Consider the following 20,687-nt stretch of genomic DNA (forward strand, 5'->3'; position numbering starts at 1 on the left):
ACTCCTTTTACTTTACAGGTGCAGGTCAATGAGGCTCAGAGAAAAAAAGGGAACTTGCCTGAGGTCCTGCTGAGAAGTGGCAGAGCCTCTTCTCTAGCTGCCTCAATTACGGGATGTACCACATCCTGCTGTGGCTTATCATGGTTTAACCATTCACTAGCTTATGCCAATGGTAACATGATAGCAATGCTAACTAAATACATAAAACCAAGGGTATTGTGAATAGTGTTGCAATAAATGTGGGAATGCAAATATCTCTTCAATATAATAATTCCCTTTCCTTTGGATATGTACCCAGCAGTAGGATTGCTGGGTCATACGGTAGTTTTATTTTCAGCTTTTTGAGGAACCTCCATACTGTTTTCCATAATGGCTGTACTCAGATTGGAGGTCATTATGGTAAGTGAAATAAGTCAAGAACAGAAAGAAAAATACTACCTATTCTCACTCATACGTGGAAGCTAAGAAAGTTGATCTCATAAAAGTAGAGAGTAGAATGGTGGTTACCATTGGCTGGAAAGGGTAGGTGGGGGGAGAATAGCGAGAGGTTGGTTAACTGACACAAAATTACAGCTAGACAGAAGGAATAAGATCTAGTGCTCTATATAGAACTGCAAGATGACTATAAATAACCACAATTTATTGTATACTTTCAATTAGCTAGGTGAGAGAATTTTGAATGTTCCCAACATAAAGAAATGATAAATATTAGAAGTGATGAATGTTAATTCATTTGATCATTAGTGTTAATGATTTGATCATTACATGTTGAATACATGCATTGAAATATAACACAGTATCTTATGTACAATTATTGTATCAATTAAAAAATGTTTAAAGAAATCTGAAAAATGAAACAAAAACAGTAAACAAAGAAACAAACCCCAGGATTTTGTGGTCAGACATATCTGGGTTCAAGGTCCCATCCCTCTAATCCTTAACTGTGTGACCTTGACCATGTTATTTCAGTCTCTTGGAGCCTTGATTTCCTCTCTATAAAATGGGAATTACAGAAGAACCTACCTCATTGTGTATGTTGTGAGAATTAAATGAATTAAAGAACATGAAGTGCTTATCCAAGTGACTACCACAGAGCTTAATTCAAACTAATGCTAATTTAAAGGTCCATTTGATAACTGTAATACCTAGGATTTTCCTGAGGATTCAGAGGTGTTTGACAATTATCTATTATGTGAATGAATACATATATGTCTTATTTGGAGACCCAATGCAATAAGACCCACACAGAAAGGCTAATTGTATTTTGGCTGCCACAAAACAGATCTTTTTTCTAGAACACAAGCTTCATAAAGTGTCTATGTCTAGACCAAAGCATAGTAGATTCTCAATAAATGATACCAAACAGCCATATTCACAATGAGAAACCTGCCTGCCTCTTACAGGCTAGTCCTCTGTTTTGCTTTTCTTGGTGTCAGTCCTAGCTCTGATATTTTACTTCAGTTCTTTGATCACATCCCATCATGTCCCTGCTGCATCTCTGTGCCAATCTCTTAAGTCAAGAACACAAAAACTGCTCTTTCTTGCCACGTGGGACATGAGGCTTCAAAACTCACTTTTTCTGTGGCCCCACCTTCATGAGCAATATGCTTCTTCCTCTAAATATTAATGCAAAAAAAAATGCTTAATTTGGCAAATTTATATTTCTGTAGTTTAAGTACAACAAAGTCATCAACTACATAATAATTATGGTCAATATGTTTTATGGTGTCTGACCACCTCACAGTGACCACAGGGCACAGGGGATGTCTATAAGCAGAGAGGGACATAAATCATGATCCTACCTCTGGCTGGTGCTGAATGGATCAAACTTGGGCCAATCAGAATTTCTGTCCTGGGAACTTGGAATTGGGATGGGGAGAGACAGAACATAATTGGGAGCAGAAAGTTGAGAAATTGAGAGAGAGCACTTGAGAGAGTTCTGAGGGCTCTAGCCATAGCCAGTAAACTTAAAAGGAGTGGGAAGTCATTTTCCACCATTCTGTGAATTGAGTTGCACAGATACTGTATCCAGAGAATGAAGACAGAGAAAAGCAGAAACAAGAGAAAAAGAATATTGTCTGGACTCTTGCTGGTCTTCCAGTTCATGGTTCTGATTCTTCCTGAGGTCCTGCTGCTTCTTTGTTCTGAAGCCCTGTCAAAGTTTCCTTCTGCATGTGTGTTAGGACTACCCCACCAGGACCCAGGACCCATTGTTTTCCTTTTAATTTTTTTTTCATTTTTAAGATAACTTATACATACGTGTGGGGTACAATGTTGGCTTTTAATAATTGCCATTGTTTTTCTGAAGCCACCTTGAGTTGATTTCTGTTCCCTGCAACCACAAGAATCCTAACTTACCCAATGGCAAAACTATGACTACAATTAAGGTTATCAGCAATAATCCTGATGTGCATTTAATGATGTGCACATTTACAAACTGCGTAGTAGTATTAATATCAACTACAAGTAAGTAGTACAGCAATGCTGCTGAAGCAGTCATCCAAGAACTAATAATTGGGTAGCAGCTGGAGGTTAAAAAGCAAGCCATGGATAGGGAGTAGGTTTACTAAAATAAGTAATATGAGAAGTCATCAAATCACTGGAAATAATTCCATTTACAAGAGTCCATCAGGGTCAGACAACTGTAGATCGGTAAATCAGTAGGAGGAAATTTTTTCTATTAGGAAAGAATAAAACAATGAAACAGATAGATTGCTATTTTTAAGATTAAGATTATGACAGCACAAAATACTGGCGATGCTTAGGTGGTTCAGAGAAAAAATGCTACCATCTCCATGGCTCCTAAGAAATATGCTCCATTCTCACGCATGCCAATAAAGCATTATGCAACTGTCAATTTAGTAATGGAAGTGCCACCACAGATTCATATTTAACAGAGACCAAATGTAATAGACAACAGGGAAATGTGGTTGGTGGGGATCTGAATTAACTAACCCTGTTTGAGGAAATAATTGAGGTAATAAAAATATCAATAGGAAACCAGGCCATTTTCCAGGACCTCAGGGTTTGTCCGTGGAATATGTAAAAGGAAGAACATTTTATTGACTTATCCCATTTTTAACACACTGAGAGATGTGGCTCAGATGCCTGGTCACTGCAGAAATGGGTAAACAATGAGACTTTGCTAGCTCTGGCACCAGCAAATAACTGATGAAAAGGAACTCAGTCACATACCTATTCAATATAGTCCTGAAGATATATCAAAAACAACAGAAACGTTGTTCCAGATCATAAAAATACAGTAATTATGCTGCTTTATAAATTTTGGAAAAGTCAGGCGAATATAAAGGAGAAAATAAAAATCACCCTAAACCGCCATCCAGAGATTCCACAGTTAAAATGTTGCTGCCTTTCTTTCCAGTTTTCTGTTTGTGTGTGATAATGAAATATATCTCTATTTTATTGTATGCATACTACTTAAAAACAATATTTTGCTCTTCCTGTATGCGGGCACTTCAAACATTCATGGAAAGATTTGCATTATCTTTCATTTCTATTTTTCCATTAACTTTTTGAACTACTCTCATGTATGCTGTTTTCACATTCTTCTTCTCACTTAGTATCTAGTGAGGTTTCTCTCCTGTAATTATACATAATTTTAATGCTGTTTCACATTCCATTGTATGGTTTTTGTCATAATTTGACCAACATATTAGATATTTAAATGGTTTCCATTTTACTATTTGCTATGGACCGAATGTATGTTTCCTGCAAAATTCCTATGTTGAAATCCTAATCTCCAATGTGATGGTATTTGAACATGGGGCCTTTGGGAGGTAATTAGGTCATGAGGGTGAAGCCCTTATGATGGGCTTAGCACCCTGGTAAGAAGAGATTCCTTCCCTCTCTCCTCCATGTGAGGATCCAGCAAGAAGGCAACTAGCTGCAAACCAGGAAGAGGTTCCTTCACCAGGAAGCAAATCTTCCAGCATGTTAATCTTGGACTTAGCCTCCAGAACTATGAGAAATAAATTATTGTTGTTTAAGCCACCCACTCAATGATATTCTTATTATAGCAGCCCAAAGCAAGACATTATTTGTTTAAACATTAAAAAAAAAAGTGCCCTTTATTTCCATTTCCTTTCCTTGCCCCTTCCCCACTATCCATTCTCATCTTTGTCCAGTGCTGTGGCATGACAGGCTGACACCTGTGGATTACACTGCATGTGATCCCTTGCCCTGTAGCTAGTGGTTGTGTCTAGCCAGTGACAGGCATCAGCAGGAGGCAGGAGGTGAGACCGACAGGCTATCTTTCCCTCTTCCCACCCTGCTTGCCCCAGGTGGTTCTGGCACTTGGACACACCCCTCTGCGATGGTTCCTCCCCTCCAGGGAGCTGATTTCACAACTCCCAATTTCCCCAGATTCTGTTAACACACTCCCACTCATTACCCCTCAGGTTTCTGCTGTTGCTAATCCCTGGGTGACTCAACAACCCTTGTGAATTCCTTTGACCTCTGCTAAGTAATTGCTTCTTTGAATTCTCTTTATTCCTATATGACTAGTATTGAAAATTCCAGCAAACAACTTGTACATTACCTGGCAAAATTCTATGGAAATCATTTACTTATAAAAATTGTAAAAAAGTCAACATTATACAATCCCTATTCCAAATAATGGGAGCTCGATGCTGGTAACATACTTATAACAAACTAACAAACTTGTGAAACAGAGAATGGTCTAGCTTCTAGAACCTTTTTCTCCAATATAGTCTAAAAGTATCTCTCATCTTATTTCCCTCAGTTCCCTTCCCTTTGTAATTTTCACAAAGCACATAGGTATCCCTTCTCCCAGCTTTTGTTCATGCTATTACCCTAGATTGAGTTTCCCTCCTTATTTCCAAGCTCAGGCTGAAGCCTTCCTTCCTGCCTGAATTCTTGGAGCTCACAACCATCTCTTCTCAGAATTACTGGGTTGTGCTGTTCAATATGGTAGCTGGTAGCCACATGTGATGACTTAAATGTAAATTAACTAAAATTAAATTATAAATTCCTTTTCTTAGTCATGCTGTCCACAATTCAAGCGCTCAACAGCCACATGTAGCTAGTGACTACCGTCCTGAACAGTGCAGAGCTAGAACATCTCCATCACTTCAGAAGTTCTAATGGACAAAGATGTTCTAGAGCACTGAATTGTGTATGACTCAAATTAGTATTACATAATAAATATTCTTGTATTGTTCTCCAGTTAAAATCGTATTTGCAGAGTCAAGAATAAAAAGGAAGAAGGAGTCTGCCTTTTTTGTTTTGAGTCCACACAGTACTTAGCACAAAGGAGATACTTAGTAAAAATACTTGGTGATTTAAGTAATGAACATGAATTATTCTCAAGAGAACATTAACAAGGAATTACTAAAAACTGAAGCAAAAGTATATAGCAAGGATATAGACTGAAGAGTTTGGAGGTAATGATGGTGGAGATTCCTCTAGTCCCACGATAATACAGGAACAAACTCTGTGTCCTATACAATGTCATCCTTATGTACTCAGAAAGAATCTATCTAAAACATCAGAAGTGATTCTTCAACAAGCTATGTATTCTGATCAAAAGACCAAAATGCAGAAATATATATAGAAGCTTCTATACCATCCTCTAGACTTGTTCACAAACAATGAAAAACTGTCTTTAGATACTGAACACCTTTGATTGATTCTGGTTGACAAAGAAACTGGCCTGTTTCTGAAGCAATTTAATGAAAGTGACAAAGGTATATATCCTATGCAATGCCCTCTTGCATCTCCCTTGTTGAGATCGCAGAATTTCAGCAAAAATTCAGTATCCGATTTATTAAAATAGTCTTAAAAAATACATATTTCATCCTTCCAGTAATCTCTGAAAAGAATGTGTTCTTAGAAGTAGATCCACTTAGTATTTATTGAGATCTGTGCTAATAACCACATTGCAAAAATATCTTTTCTCATCTTCATAGCACCTCTGTGAACTAGGTATTTTTCTTCTCATTTTACAGCAGAGAAAACTTACTTTAAAAGAGGATATATCATTTGCCTAAGGTTAGATAGGTAGTGAGAGACAGGGCTGGTATAACAACTTCGATTCTTTGTCCCTAAGACCATGCTTTGAGCCATTCTGTGAAAGTTTATTCCAACATTGACCAAAGTATTGCTGGGAATGGAAGCTAGCATAGGGCACCACATGGCAGGCGTGGCCCTGCAATACAGTTTTGTGATCTCTTTTCCTTAGCACAGCTTCTTGTCCCTCTCAAGGCCTTTTTTGATATTCATTTGAATAAAACTTCATCAGAAGAGACTCCTGATGTGCACAAATGCTGACCTGCGGCTCAGCGAAGGAAGCAAATGCAGGACACCTGGAACCTGCACCTCTAGCTCTCTTATCTGACAGAAAACAAAACCTAATGTGAGTAAAGGGCAGGAATGCTTAGCGGTCAAGGGACTGCACCATGCCTACAGCATGCTTGACACGTGTATTCTGATGATTGCTAAGTTTACATTTTCAGTATAGACCCTGCCTTGGAGCTCCATACTCAGACACCTAACTGCTTTCTTAAGTGTTTCAAAGGGACCTCAAAGGTAACATGTCACAAACTGGGCTCCTCACTTCCAGGTCAACCTTCTGCCTCATGCTTCTTCTTCTGGGCTCTTCTTCAGCACAGGTTCCTCCAACCTTTATGCCACCCTGGGCACCTGGAACTCATTCTTGATTCTCCCCCTTCCCTCTTATCCAATCCAGCACCAAGTCCTAGCTGTTCTACCTGCAAACAGGTTCATCCCTGTTCAGCTCAGTGCCACCACCCTAGTTCTACCCATCACCTGTTCTCACCTGGATTTCTGCAAAATCAGACTGTCTGGACTCCCTGGTTTCATTCCTGCCTTCATGCAGTCCATTCTCCACAGGCTGCTAGCAAAGTCTTTTAAAAATATAAATGAGATCTCATCACTCCCTTGTTTAAAATCGAAAGGAGAGATGTTAGATACAAAGTTTCTATTAGACAGAAGGAATAAGTTTTAGTTATCTACTTCACAGCTTAGTGACTATAGTTAATAATAATATATTGTTTCAAGTTGCTAAAAGAGTAGATTTTAAATGTTCTCATCACAAAAAAGCTATAAGTATGTGTGGTAATGGGTATGTTAATTAGCCTGATTTAATTATTCCACAAATGTACATTTGTTTCGTAACATCACATTTTACTCCATAAATACATACAATTATTTGCCAGTTAAAAATAAAATAAAAAATAAATTAAAAAATCCTTTAACAGCCTCTCATTGTACTTTTTGAGATCCTACTCCAAATCCTTAATGTAGCTTTGAGGCCCTGCAGGGTCTGGCCCTTGCCTGTGTCCTGGCCACATGACTCTTCCTCATGCTCTGTGGTCCAACCTATGGCCTCTGTTCACTTTGTAGAGAATGCTAAACTTTTTGGCCTCAGAGCTTAGCTCGTGCTTATCCACCTGTGTGCTTGCTCTTCCCCTACTTTTCATCTGGTCAACCCTCATTTCTCCTTGTAACCACGTAAATGTTACTATTATTCCCCAGTCTAAATTAGAGCCTCTTCTGGGACTTAATTGCCCTTAATACAATTTAACAATATATATTTGCATATCTCATTTCTTGCAGGTAGGACCTCAGAAAGGATACACTAACTGAACAATGCTGTCTGGGTGCAGTGCAGAATAGCTCTTATATACCTCCTTGGCACTAGACAAAGGTATCCTGTCTTTCAGATCCCTTGAAGTCTCCCATGTCTCTCACCATAGATTTTTCTAACAACCAGTGGCCAATTTTGGTAATGATATTTGTTGACTTTCATCAGGTTCAGATAATTCCTAATTTCTTATCTTTATCCATCACCTGAAAAGTAAATTTGAGTCTCTATAAAGCTTGCATTTTAACATTCTCTAATTATATACTTTTGTTTCATTTTTGTTTTTTTGCTAGTTTCAGCACTATCCCTTTCATGACTTCTCCTTCTGCCATTATGACTCAAAATTGCTTACCAGGTGACAAAATAAATGGCAGGAAGAGAGGCCAGAGCAGAATAAATATAACCTGGGAGCACCTTCAATTTAGAATATTAAGGAAGCTTGTTGATTGGTTGAACAAGTTGCCAAGTAGTATATAAATACTTAAGGGCTGAAAGTGTGCTGCACCAACTTACTGGATGGGTGAGTATGGTAGTATTCAGAGGATGAAAAATATGCTAACACATACTATGATGCACAGTTATAAAATAAGTTTTTAATGAAATACTTTATAAAGGAGTAGTTATAATGGATGAATGATATATCTATCTCTGTTACAGGATCAATTGTTTCCCTCCCAAAACTCATATGTTGAAGTCTTAACCCTTAGTACCTTAAAATGTAACTATTTGGAGATAGGGGCTTTAAAGAAGTAATTAAGTTAAAATGAGTTCATCAGGGTGGGATCTAACCCAACAATTTCTGTTGTTTAAACTACCCAGTCTGTGGCACTTTGTTATATCAGCCTTAGCAAACTAATACAATCTCTTGCCAGGTTCTCTCTAGGACAGCGGCCACTCATATTGTGTTCCCAGATGTAACTCCAGTACCTGCCACAAAGAAATGATGGGATATTATATGCCTGGTGTATCCAGAGTTACAGCAACAGACTTAGCACGATGTCTAAGAGCATCACACTCTTGACGAGAACCCGGGTTCAAATTCTTGCTTTATCACTTCTTTGTGTGACCCGGTTCAAGTCACTTATCTGTGCCTCCATTTCTTGATCTGCAGAATAGGGATAATAGCTCCCATCTCATAGAGTTGTTGTAAAGATAAAATGACAATGAAAACAGAGTGCTTACAACAGTGCTGATACATAATAAGTATATCATAAATGATAGTGATTATTGCTGATGTGGCTATTTACTCTTGCCTCATGTGGGGCTAAGTATCCTGAGTTTATGGACCAATCCTGATAGACCTGGAGAAGTTAAAGGTCTAAGGTTTGGGGCTGAAGGATCCTTGAAGGCAAGAAGTATCTTGGGCCTAGTAAGTATCTGGCTTATAATAAGTGCTAAATAAATGTTTACCCAATTGAATACTACATGAGCTGCCCTTGTAGGGTCTGGGATGAAGCTCCAAGGTTGAAGCCATTCTCCTACCCAAAGGAAATCAACTCTTTCTCAACCTTTTCTTTCTAAGCCCAGAGTTTGAATAGAATAGAATCCCTGGAGTTTAAGTAATAATTAGTTCAATTTTCTTTACTGTCATAGCACTTGGCATCTGCCAGGAGCTATTTTAGGGATGAGGAAATAAAAGATGGCAGTTCCTAACCCCAATACTGGGTAAACCCAAGGGACCAACTGACTCCCAGTACAACTGCCTCTCACAATAGGGACTGCCAAGCCATCATAACTTTAGCTCTTAATATGATACAGACAAGAAAACACAAGAAAAATTTATGCAAATATTAAAATTTTGCATATTTTATGCAGTTATGCCTTAAGTTGTTGGAAACTCAATTTTCCAGCCCTTTAAACCCAGGTTAAAAAAAAAAAAAGAAAAAAAAAGAAAAACAAGAAAAGACAAAAAAGAAGTGGAGTCAAAATCCTACTTGTTCTATAGGAAGGAAAATGGCAATATGTGTATGACAGATCTCAGAGCTGCTCTGTGTACCCACAGGGACTTTGCCACAAAGGGTGGGTGATTAAGGAAACCATGTCTGTGGCTGTGAGATGACCATCAGTGTCCATTTCTACTCTCTCAGTAAGACAGGAAATTGCTTTAACTACATTCGTGTTTTCTGTGAAGAACCCAAGGTAATATTGTCCCATTCAGTATGTGTTCTGGAAAAGCAGAGTAGAAAGCTTAAGGACTAGCGTGCCAGCCTTCTGAAAGGGGAACATGATTTGCTCATACCCAAAAGACTTTGGTGAGTCCTTTGCAGCTAGCCTACTGTTGATTTCAGAGAGGGAGTGTCTGCATTCCTTTTCCATGCTGAGTAACAAATTACAACACACATAGCAGGTTAAAACAACACGCATTTATAATCTCACACTTTCTGTACATCAGAAGTCCTGCCATGGCTTGCCTGGGTCTCCTGCTTCTTTCAGAGTCTCATCAGCTGAAATTATGGTGTTGGCTCAATGGGGAAGGGTCTGCTATCAAGTTCATTCAAATTGTTGGCAGAATTTAATTCCTTGTGGTTGTAGGACTCAAGTCCCTGTTTTCTTGCTGCCTGTCAACTGGGGGCTGCTCTCACCTCCCAGAGGCTGTAGGCAGCTTTTCGCTATGTGGTCCTCTCACAGCATAGTAGCTTACTTCTTCAAAGCCAGCAAGGGGATCTCTATAAATGTAAGAAAGGACCTAGTCCCTCTTTTAAGAGCTTTCACCTGATTAAGTCAAGTCAGGAGTCACTCAAAATGAAATGATTGGGACCTTAACTACATCTTCAAAATTGCTTCATCTTTGCCTTATAACAAACTTATCAAGGGAGAGAAATCATATCATATGCATGTCTTGCCTACTCTCAAGGGGAGTAGACTGAACAGGGCATGTACCCCAGTGGGAGGAATCTTGGGAGCTGACCATAGTGTCCAAACCATTTTTAATCTCGGCATTCAGAAAAACTCAGATTTCTAATCTTTTTTTATTGAGATAAAATTCACATATAAAATTCACCATTTTAGCCATTATAAAATGTACATTTCAGTGGGTTTTAATATATTCACAAGTTGTACAACCATCACCATTATCTAATTCCAGAACATTCCCATCATCCCCAAAATAAATTCTTTACTTCCCAGCTTCTCCCTTCCCCCTCAACCCCTGAAAACCACTAATCTACCTTCTGTCTCTACAGATTTGCCTGTTCTGGACTTTTTATACAAATGGCATTATATAATATGTGGCCTTTTGTGACTGTCTTCTTTCATTTAGCATAATATTTTCAAGGTTTGTCCACATTATAGCAATACCTCATTCCTTTCAATGGCTGAATAACATGCCATTGTACAGTATATACCACTTTTGTTTATCCATTTGTCAGAAGATGGGCATTTGGGTTGTTTCTTCTTTTTGGCTATTATGAATAATACTGCTCTGAACAACATGTACAGGTTTTTGTATGAACATGTGTTTTTGTTACTCTTGGGTATATACCTAGGCATGGGGTTGCTGAGTTATACAGTAACTCTATGTTTAACTTTTTTAAAATCAGTTTTAATTTGAAGCTCCATATCCGCAAATTAAAACCAAAGAAATACAACTCAGACTATTTCCATGGTTATCACACAGCTAGAGAAAAGAGTCTCGTGCTATTGCAAACTCTAAGGACAGAGTGCCACTACTGACATCTCCCCACTGTGGTAGGCTGAATAACAGCCTTCTAAAGATGTTCATGTCCAAATCCCCAGATCCTGTGAATATTTTAGGTTATATAGCAGAGGAGAATCAAGGTTGCAGATGTACTTAATGTTGCTATTCAGCTGATATAGAGATGGGGAGATTATCCAGGATTATGCAGGTGGGCCTAACCTATTCACAGGGTCCTTATAAGTGTAAGAGGGAGGCAGAAGAGGGAGAATCAGAGAGATGGCAGCATGAGAACTTTGGCTGACCTTGTTGGCTTGTAAGATGGAGTTAGAGCCATCTAGAGGCCAGCCGAAGAATGTGGATGGCCTCTAGAATCTGGGGAGAACAATGAAATGAGATCTCTTTTAGAACTCCCTGAAAGGAACACAGACCTAGTTTAGCTCAGGGAGACCCATTTCAGACTCTTGACCTCTGGAACTATAAGATGATAAATTTGTGTTGTTTCAGTCCACTGAATTTGTGATTTGTTATACTAGGCACAGAAAGATAATATGAGCTTTCTCCTCCCCAATATATCATATATTCTCCACCAAGCTGACAGAGCTGTCATCCCCAAATGAAGCCTGATTATGTCGCTTCTCTGCTTAGAACTCTTCAGTGAGTGTCTGGAGTTCTTAGGATTAAGGTCCACGTGTTTAATGTGGCTTAAAATGTTCTGGTGGTCTAGCTTTGGCATAATTCTCTAGTCTCACCACACACCAACCACCTGCCAGCACTTTTACTCACTATAGCAAAGCAACTTAGCATCAACATTCCTTCTTTGTGGATATTCTCCCAGACCTCTACTCTCCAACCCCTGACTTTGTCAGTCCCCACTACACAATCTCATAAGTCCCTACATTCTCCTGTGAAAACTTAATGCAATTAATAACTTATTACTTCACTGTCTCTCTCTCTTGCAAAATTAATTAATTCACTTATTTTCTCATTCAGTTTGCCACATACCTACTATGTGCCAGGAACTATACACTCCATAAGAGCATGAACTTGGACTCCAAGTTCATCATGGATTCCCAGTACTTCATCTGACACATAGTAGGTACTCAATAAAAGTGGTTGAATGAGTAAACAAATAGTGTGTTTATTATTTTAATCCTTTAAAGCACCTATTATAATGTTAGATACTTAGACATTTAAAAATTTTGAAGGGAAAGACCGGGTAGAATTTAAACCTTGCAACATCAATTAGCATTTTGAAAAGGCAAATATGAACACACAGGTGGTTAAAATATTACCTTTGACACTTTCTTAAAGTCCTAAGGGACCACAGTGATGAGTATTCCTCACTTTCCTGCTCCACTCACAGGTGCCCATGTGTGCTCAAACATAATCAAATATGTATCCTTATATGCGCCGAGATAACATCTACACAAGAAAACAACCATTCTCACATTTGCTAATCACAGCTTTCTTTATTCAATACTTCTATAGGGTGGAGTAATCATTCACGAGTCTTTTTAACTGGTGTAGGAGACATTTTTCTGTTCATTCTGTGAGCAAAAGTGATGAGCCCAAGTCCCTACTAAGAAATTCAAGCCTGGAGAACTGGATAAATAAATATAAATGAATTCATTTGACAGAGTGACATTTTCATTTAATTAAGGCAGAAAATCAGCTCTAAAACAAATGATTATCCCTGACAAAGAAGCAGAAACTGGTCCTCAATTAATAAATTTCTAATAGCTCTTACCCGGGCTGAGAGGAGTCTTCAGTAAAGGAATATATTGGGGGGGGGAGGGGAGTTGGGGGGAGAGAAAAGGGAAAGAGAAGTTGGGGGGAAAAGAGGGGGAAGGGGGGGAAGGAGAGAAAAAGGAAGAGAAGAAGCACAAAAGACAATGTATATTTAAACTTTTAAAAATAGAAAACTAGAGACCATTTATTTATGCTTTAATACACGTCAAATCCTGCTAGACCAAATTATTCTAGTAGAACTCCTTGCGTAACAAAAGAAATATCCAAGTCCCAGGAGAGGATCATGTAATTTAAAAAAATACAAAATGATTTTAGGCCAACAAAATTTGTTTTATTATTTCATCTCTTCCTTCTTTCTGTGGCATGGCCTAAATTTTAGGGATACAGATAAAAAAAGAAAAGTTAAATTTCCTGATACTTAAAAGTAAGGATAAATACCCACATATGTATTTTATAGTAAACACAAATCATGACAACCAACCACATGATAGAAATAGAATGAACTGAAAAGCATACTCAAATACTCCTTGTAGTCTCAGAATCTCCACGTACTACCCTCCCCTCACCCACAGTTCATAGTTTTCAGTATTAAACATCAATTTTGTTTCTCTAACATAACTTTGGAAAGTGAGTCTTTAGATGTATAAATTAAAGCCACATCACCTCTTACATGGCAGATTCTTGACACACTCGAGGTCACTGTTAATAATTTTCTGTGCACTCGTTTATGCCAAATCAATTTCAATTAAATCAATTAAAATGGCAACTAGCAAAATTTCATGTAATTGATCTAACAAGACTAAGATTACTCAGGATATTGGGGGCATTAAGAAAAGCTGGGCTTGCATCTCTGCTTCGTTATGATGTCAAGTTGTGAAATAAACAAATTTGATTTCTTAGTGCCCCAATACCTCAGGTATGCAGGAGGTGGCTCAGCAAAACCACACACCACCCACTCCTAGCAGCACAAAATAATGGAATCTTGCACAGATTAATGAAACAGCGTCCTAACTGGATGTCTGGCCTCCTGCCTGCCCTTCTCCAGGACATCGTCTCATCTTTGGGCATGCAAATCTGATCAGGATAGTTTCTGGTTCAGGACCCTTTAGTGGATCCCCCATGTGTTCAGGATAAACTCCAGATTCCTTAAGGAGAGCAAGCAAACAAGGTGTTCCCTTCACTACCTCACTACCTCGTCTCTTCCTTCCCATTACAGCTTCACTTCCTGCCCTCTCTCCTCCCCTCTCACTCACTTCTGATCCTCTAACCACACTAGCCTTCTTCACATTCCTGGAATGCACCAAACTTCCTCTTCAATCTTGTCCTCTGTCATGGTTAATTTTGTCAATTTGACTGGGATAAGAGAGTCCCAGAGAGCTGGTAGAACGTTATTTCTAGGTGTGTCTGTGAGGGTGTTTCTAGGAGAGATTAGCATTTGAATCAGTAGGCAAAGTAAGGAAGATCTGCCTTCACAAATGTAGGTGGACATCATCCAATCCCTTGAGAGCAAAATAGAACAAAAAGTTGGAGGAAGGCCAAATTTTCACTGTTTCTTCTTGAGCTGAGATATCCACCTTTTTTTGCCCTCAAACACGGGAGCTACTGGTTCTGGGGCCTTTGGGTTCTGGGACTTATACAAGTAGCTCCCCCTATTCTCAGGCCTTCAGACTTGGACTGAATTACCCCACCAGCTTTCCTGGTTCTCTGGCTTGCAGATGGCAGATGGTGGGACTTCTCAGCCTCCATAATCATGTGAGCCAATTCCCATACTAAATCTCCTCATATATATATGTATATATGTCCTATTGGTGCTCTTCCTCTGAAGAACCCTTAATGCATCCTCAGAACACACTGTTCTCTCCAAAGGGGACAATTTTCTTTCTATAGTTCCTAAGCATCACCTACTCTGGCTACCACCTCTTCTTCTTTTAAATCTCAGCTTCCTGGGGGAGATTTTCCTGATCCCTTGGAGCAAGAGAGATCCCTCTGCTTATCCACTCCCCAAAGTATAAGCAGTGTTCCCTTTCATATCATTCACCAGGTCACTGTGATTCCTTGTTGATGAGTATCTTCCCCATTAAAATGTAAAAGTCGGTGTGTAGGAGAACCATGTCTATCTTGTTTACTGTATTTTACCTAACCCAGTAAAGGCCTGAGACATAGAAGACACTCTGTAAATATAGGGTTTTACAGTCAATATACTATTATGGCATGGTACCTCTCCAAAACTCTTATCACCTTGGCAATTTTATATTTGTTTTATCAGTAAAGAGAAAATAAACACTCCCTGCTAACTGTAATACCTGGCTCAGTTCAGAGGTCACTTTCCTTGGAATCTCTCCTGACACATTTCTTCTGGATTGGGTGCCCTTCCTACATCATCCAACAGAGATCTATGCCTACCTCTGCTATTCTTCATACTGTTCTGTGCTATAACATTTTATGTATATGTCTCCTTCACTTTATCTCAAGGGCAAGAACTGTCATATTCATCCCTGTATTCCTAACATATGACATATAGATAGTGGCTGGCACATGTTTTTTTAATAAACTATTGAATGAATGTGTAGTTGGTAGTATAAAGGCTGAACAAAGTAAAAAGGGGATAAGAAAGCAGGGATTATTGCAGAGAAGGATAGAAGACTTTATTGTTGCTTGGGGCACAAAGCTGGACCAATAGTTGTACAGCTTCAGAGTCCATTCAAAGTATAGTCTATGCATGTGGTGCCTTCTAGAATTGGAATGTAGAAACTCTGATGCAATGAGAACCCTGAACATCTACACTGTGTAGAGCTTTATGTCAGGCACCGAGAATTGATGACACCAAAGAAAAAGGCCACAGAGAAATCAGATAATATACAATACTAGGAACAGAAATCCTGAAGCATGTAGATGGCATATTTCTCTGTTTGTTTTTAGAAAAGCCAGAGTAGCTCAGTGAATCTCTGAAAATGGCTTTGATTTCCTCTCATCCGTCCCACATGTCACTGTCCTAATACAACTGTCTTTCTAAAAAGCCCGCAGGCTATTTTAATAGCACAGAGATCAGATTGTAGGGTCTGACTTACTCTGAAGAAAAAAAACCAATGTCAGTTATAAAAAACCCATAATTCATCTTTCTTCAATGCAATATCAGTCATTTAAGATCCTTCAAGCCTATAGTCAATCCACAAGGTCAAGATGAAATAACAATGCAACCCCATGACCACCTTATTTTTTTATATTATTTTTTAATTGGTTATGAATATTCATGGAGTACAAAGCTGATTGTCACCACTTGTGCCCAAGATGTGATGGCCAGATCCATATTGGCAGCATGCCCATTACCACAAATTGTGATTATACCCCGTGACCCCACCCAGTTATCCCCAACCTCCCTCCCCAGTCCCCTTTCCCCCACTCCACTTTGTATCCCCAGGTCTGATCTCTCCCTCTGCAAGTCCAATGCACCACTGTGGTCTTCCTTTCTCCTTCTTTCTCTCTTAGCTCCCACTTATGAGTGAGGATGTGTGATATTTTTCCCTCTGTGCTTTGCTTATTTCACTCAACATAAGTTTTTCCAAGCTCATTCATGTTGTTGCGAATGGGAGAATTTCATTCTTTTTTATAGCAGAGTAGTATTCCATGGTGTATATATACTACATTTTCCTTATCCAATCATCCATGACCATCTTAAATTCCCAAATAAGAGACATTAAATATATTGTTTCATCTAGGACATTTAAATGTAAAGGTGTGAATGGTAAAGAATTTTGAGGTTGATGAGTTCTATATAGGGAGACATGAAACATTTGGAGTCTTTAGGTTTCTCTAAAAGTCACTCATTACCATGCAAAGAATGACAAGTAACACTGAGTTGTGCAGAAACAATTCCTAACAGAACAAGTCCAAATTAGACAAATAACACATTGACACTTCTCCCATATGCTGCTTAGAGAAACCATCAGGAGCACTAGAATAGGCAGATATTTTTCTACCATGGAGAATGCAACAGACAAGAGTCAATTTCAAAATTTATTTCAAGGACTTCTTGTCAAGATGGTGGAACAGACAGTCCCCAGCATCACTCTCTCTCACAAATCAACCAATTTACAACTATAAAAAAGCAACAACAGCCAAGCTGAGGCTGCTAGAGCTCAAGGGAAAAGGAAGAGAGACCTATGGAGTGCATGAAGGTGGGAGAAGCCATGATGAGAGAAAGAAAAAACTGCTCTGACCATTTTGAGTCCCTGCCGCTTCCATGCTGGAGCTGCTGAGCACATGGAGCAGGAGCTAGTGAAAGCCATAGCTGTGCCCTTTGGATGAAGTTGCTTGGAGGTGGCAGGGGAGAAGAGGGCCTTGGAGATCCCAGGCCAGCAAGACCACTAACAGGGCTCCTCTGGACCCACATAGGAGCAAGGAGCCACAACAACTGAAAAAAAGGAGCCACCCAGAGGCCGGTGAGTCATCACAAGGGACTAGCACATGGCCCATCCCATGGAAGTGCTTGCATTATGGGTGGTGGGGGAGAGGGGCCCAATGGGAGAACACTGGGACACAGCAAAGACAGCTTCGCTCCCCAATCAGTGTAGGACCGCTCAGAGGAGTCTGGTCAGGAATATAGAATTGCATGGGGTGCAGTTTGATGAAAAGACTCAGGCCCAGATCAGAGTTTCTACACAACCCAGGTGCACCAGATTTCAACAGATCCAGAAGTACCTATAGAGTCAACTGTTAAAACCTGAGCTGCACAAAAAGCTTTCCCTAGGGAATCAGCAGCATAGCAGCAATGTAGGTCAACCACAGAGCTCAAGTGCTGGTCCCCACAGGAAGTTCCCCCATTTTAGAAGTAAGCAAAGGACAACAAATTAGTTCCAGCACAGAGTTTAAGCAGTGGGAATAGCAAATAATCCAACACAGAACTGAAAGAAAAAACAAAGTACCTGCAACCAGAGACAAAGTCTGATATTAATTAGTAAAGGTCTCATTTCACCAAAGAACACCTGTAACACCAAGAAGAACTGGAAGTCCCCTGGGCTACCAAGCCAGGAAGGGGGGAGGGCCAGGGGCCTCAGCAATGCCCCCCAACATCCGCAACCAGTCCTGAGGGTGGGGGATGAGGGCTTTGGCCACACCCCACTGACATGTGCAACCACCCCAGTGGCAACCACAAAACTGCCTCAGGAAGCACCCCAGGCTCTCCCAAGCAAGGGAGATGGGGGGCCTTGGCCATGGCCCCCTGACACCTGCAGCCAGTCCAGTGGCAACTACCAAGCTGCCACAGGAAGTGCCCTGGGCTCTCCTGAGCCAGGGTGGTGGGGGGCTGAGGGCCTTAGCCATGCTCCCCAGACATGTGCAACCAGCTCAGTGGTGACTACAGGGCCACTACAGGAAGTGCCTTGGGCTCTCCAGAGCTGAGGCAGTGGAGGGCCTTGGGCGTCGGCCACACACCCCGAACACCCACAGCCAGCCCAGCAATGGCCACTGAGCTGCTATAGGAAGCAGCCCAGGCTCTCCCGAGCTGGGGCAGTGGGAGATCTTGTGCCTCAGCCATGTCCCCACGACATGTGCAAGCAGCCCAGCGATGATCAACAAGCCACAGCAAGAAGGGCCCCGGGTTCCCGAGCTGGTGTGGTGGGGGGTGAGGGCTTTTGCCACATCTGCACCCAGCCCAGCAATAACCAAGCAACCACTGGAAGCCCCCTTCCCAGTCTCCCCTGTGGGAATGAGGGGGGTGTCAGAGGCCTCAATCCCTCCCCTCCTCCTTCCTCCTTCTTCCATCACATTTCCTTCCCCTTTTTCCTCTCCTCCTCCCTCCCAATTGCTCTGCAACAACATCCTAGAACGTAAAAAATAAAATTAGATTTTCTTTAAAAACAAACATAAACAACAACAAAAATCCCCAAAACTTATATCAAACAAAATACCTTCATGAATGACCTGGCCATAATAGACTCCCAGAATGAAAATGACATAGGAATGGATGCTAACAAGGGTGCACATGTCCTTCTGACCCCTACTGATAAACTGACATGTAATCCTCCAAAGAATTCTGTTTAAGCTTCTAAATATAAAGCTAATACCAAGCAGAATTTTTCTGAGGGCTTAAAGACTTGATAAAATTAGAAATATTCCTGGCCGCAAAATTTGTGTAACGAAATTTGAAGATTTTGGAATGTGTCGGGGGAAGGCTTAAGGAGGTAGCAGTTTGAGGAAATGCTGTCTTCGTGGAAACTGGGAAGGGACAACATAGCCGGCAGATCCTAATCTAACAACACTGAAATAAGAAGTAGTAACAAAAGACCACAACAAAAGAAAAATAATCTGCACAAAATCCGTAAGATTACTCATCCAACATCCTCATGTACCACATGAGATGCTGAGCAATTAACAAGGTTGTAGGAGAAAAGTTTCAACTTATAGTCACTTGACAGCATCATTCAGGTGAATGTTTAAGGACTGAGAATAGTAGGCAAAACAACTCAAAGCAGGTGTGGGTGGCTTATGTGTTTATAACTGCCCTTGCCAAAGATGTATGTATTTAAGAGCCCTTGCCATTGTCTCTACTGGTCAAGTCAATATAAAAGATCACAAAAGGAATAAAAGAGATTCTTAAGAAAAAAAAAAAAGAAGAAAAAATTAAAAGAGATTCGCGGTGATTGCTCATGGAGGAAAGACAATCCAAAATGGCTTTGTCGCTACTCTTATTTTCTTATTATGAACTCATAAAAAATTGATATTGCATTCACTGCTTTGAGAAGATTAAGTGGAAAATGAAATAGAGTTAGAAAATGAGAGAAAAGGGCAACAATTAAATTTAAGTTAGCAAAATCATACAGAGGATTTACTTTCTGCTAGGCACTCTGCTGGGAGGTAGGAGCACAAAGCAAAATCAAAAGACGACTGAGGTTATTCATGGTCTATGGGGGAGGCAGAGTGACACCACACCACCATGTTTTTAAGCAGCCTCCTTCTTCTGCCTCATTCCAGCTCTGTGCACCTGTCCATCTTTTATCCTTCAGGAACTAGTTCATGTACTATACCATTGGCAAGTCTTTCTTATCCCACCTACTCCCAGATGAAGCTAAGATCCAGTTCAGTGCCATCACTGTACCTGTATCTATCTCTATAACAGCACATACCACCCTATCTTCATTGCTAAATTGGGTGCTGCTTTCTATCCCTAGTACCTACCACGGAATCTGGAGCTCACTGAATGAACAAACAAATACTATGTGATGAATACAACATTATTAGTAAGAACAGAGTAATGCAGAGGGGGGAATGATTGGTTCTGCTTGAGAGATGAAGTAAGGCTTCGGAGAGGAGGCTATATCTCATCATCAAGGCCAAGTCCTTTCATGAGTTTTACTGATTCATATTCATAACTGTTCTGTAAAATAGATCTTATTTCCATTTTTACAATTGAGGAATCTTAATTTCTGACAAGCAACTTCCCAAAGTTAATACAACTATAAAATGCCTAGAATGGCTTTCTATGGGGTGCCAAGAAGTTTGGATTTTATTCTGTAGGCAGTTGGGAGCCATCAAATGTTTTAAGGACAGAAATAAGGCTGTCAGAAATATATTTAAATTAACTCTGGCAACAGAAGTGGGAAGTTAATTGAAGGAGAATTGAAGAAGCAGTGCAGAGACCAGAGATGACATGATAACTAG

This window comes from Cynocephalus volans, chromosome 15 (assembly GCF_027409185.1).
Source record: "Cynocephalus volans isolate mCynVol1 chromosome 15, mCynVol1.pri, whole genome shotgun sequence".
Taxonomy (NCBI): domain Eukaryota; kingdom Metazoa; phylum Chordata; class Mammalia; order Dermoptera; family Cynocephalidae; genus Cynocephalus; species Cynocephalus volans.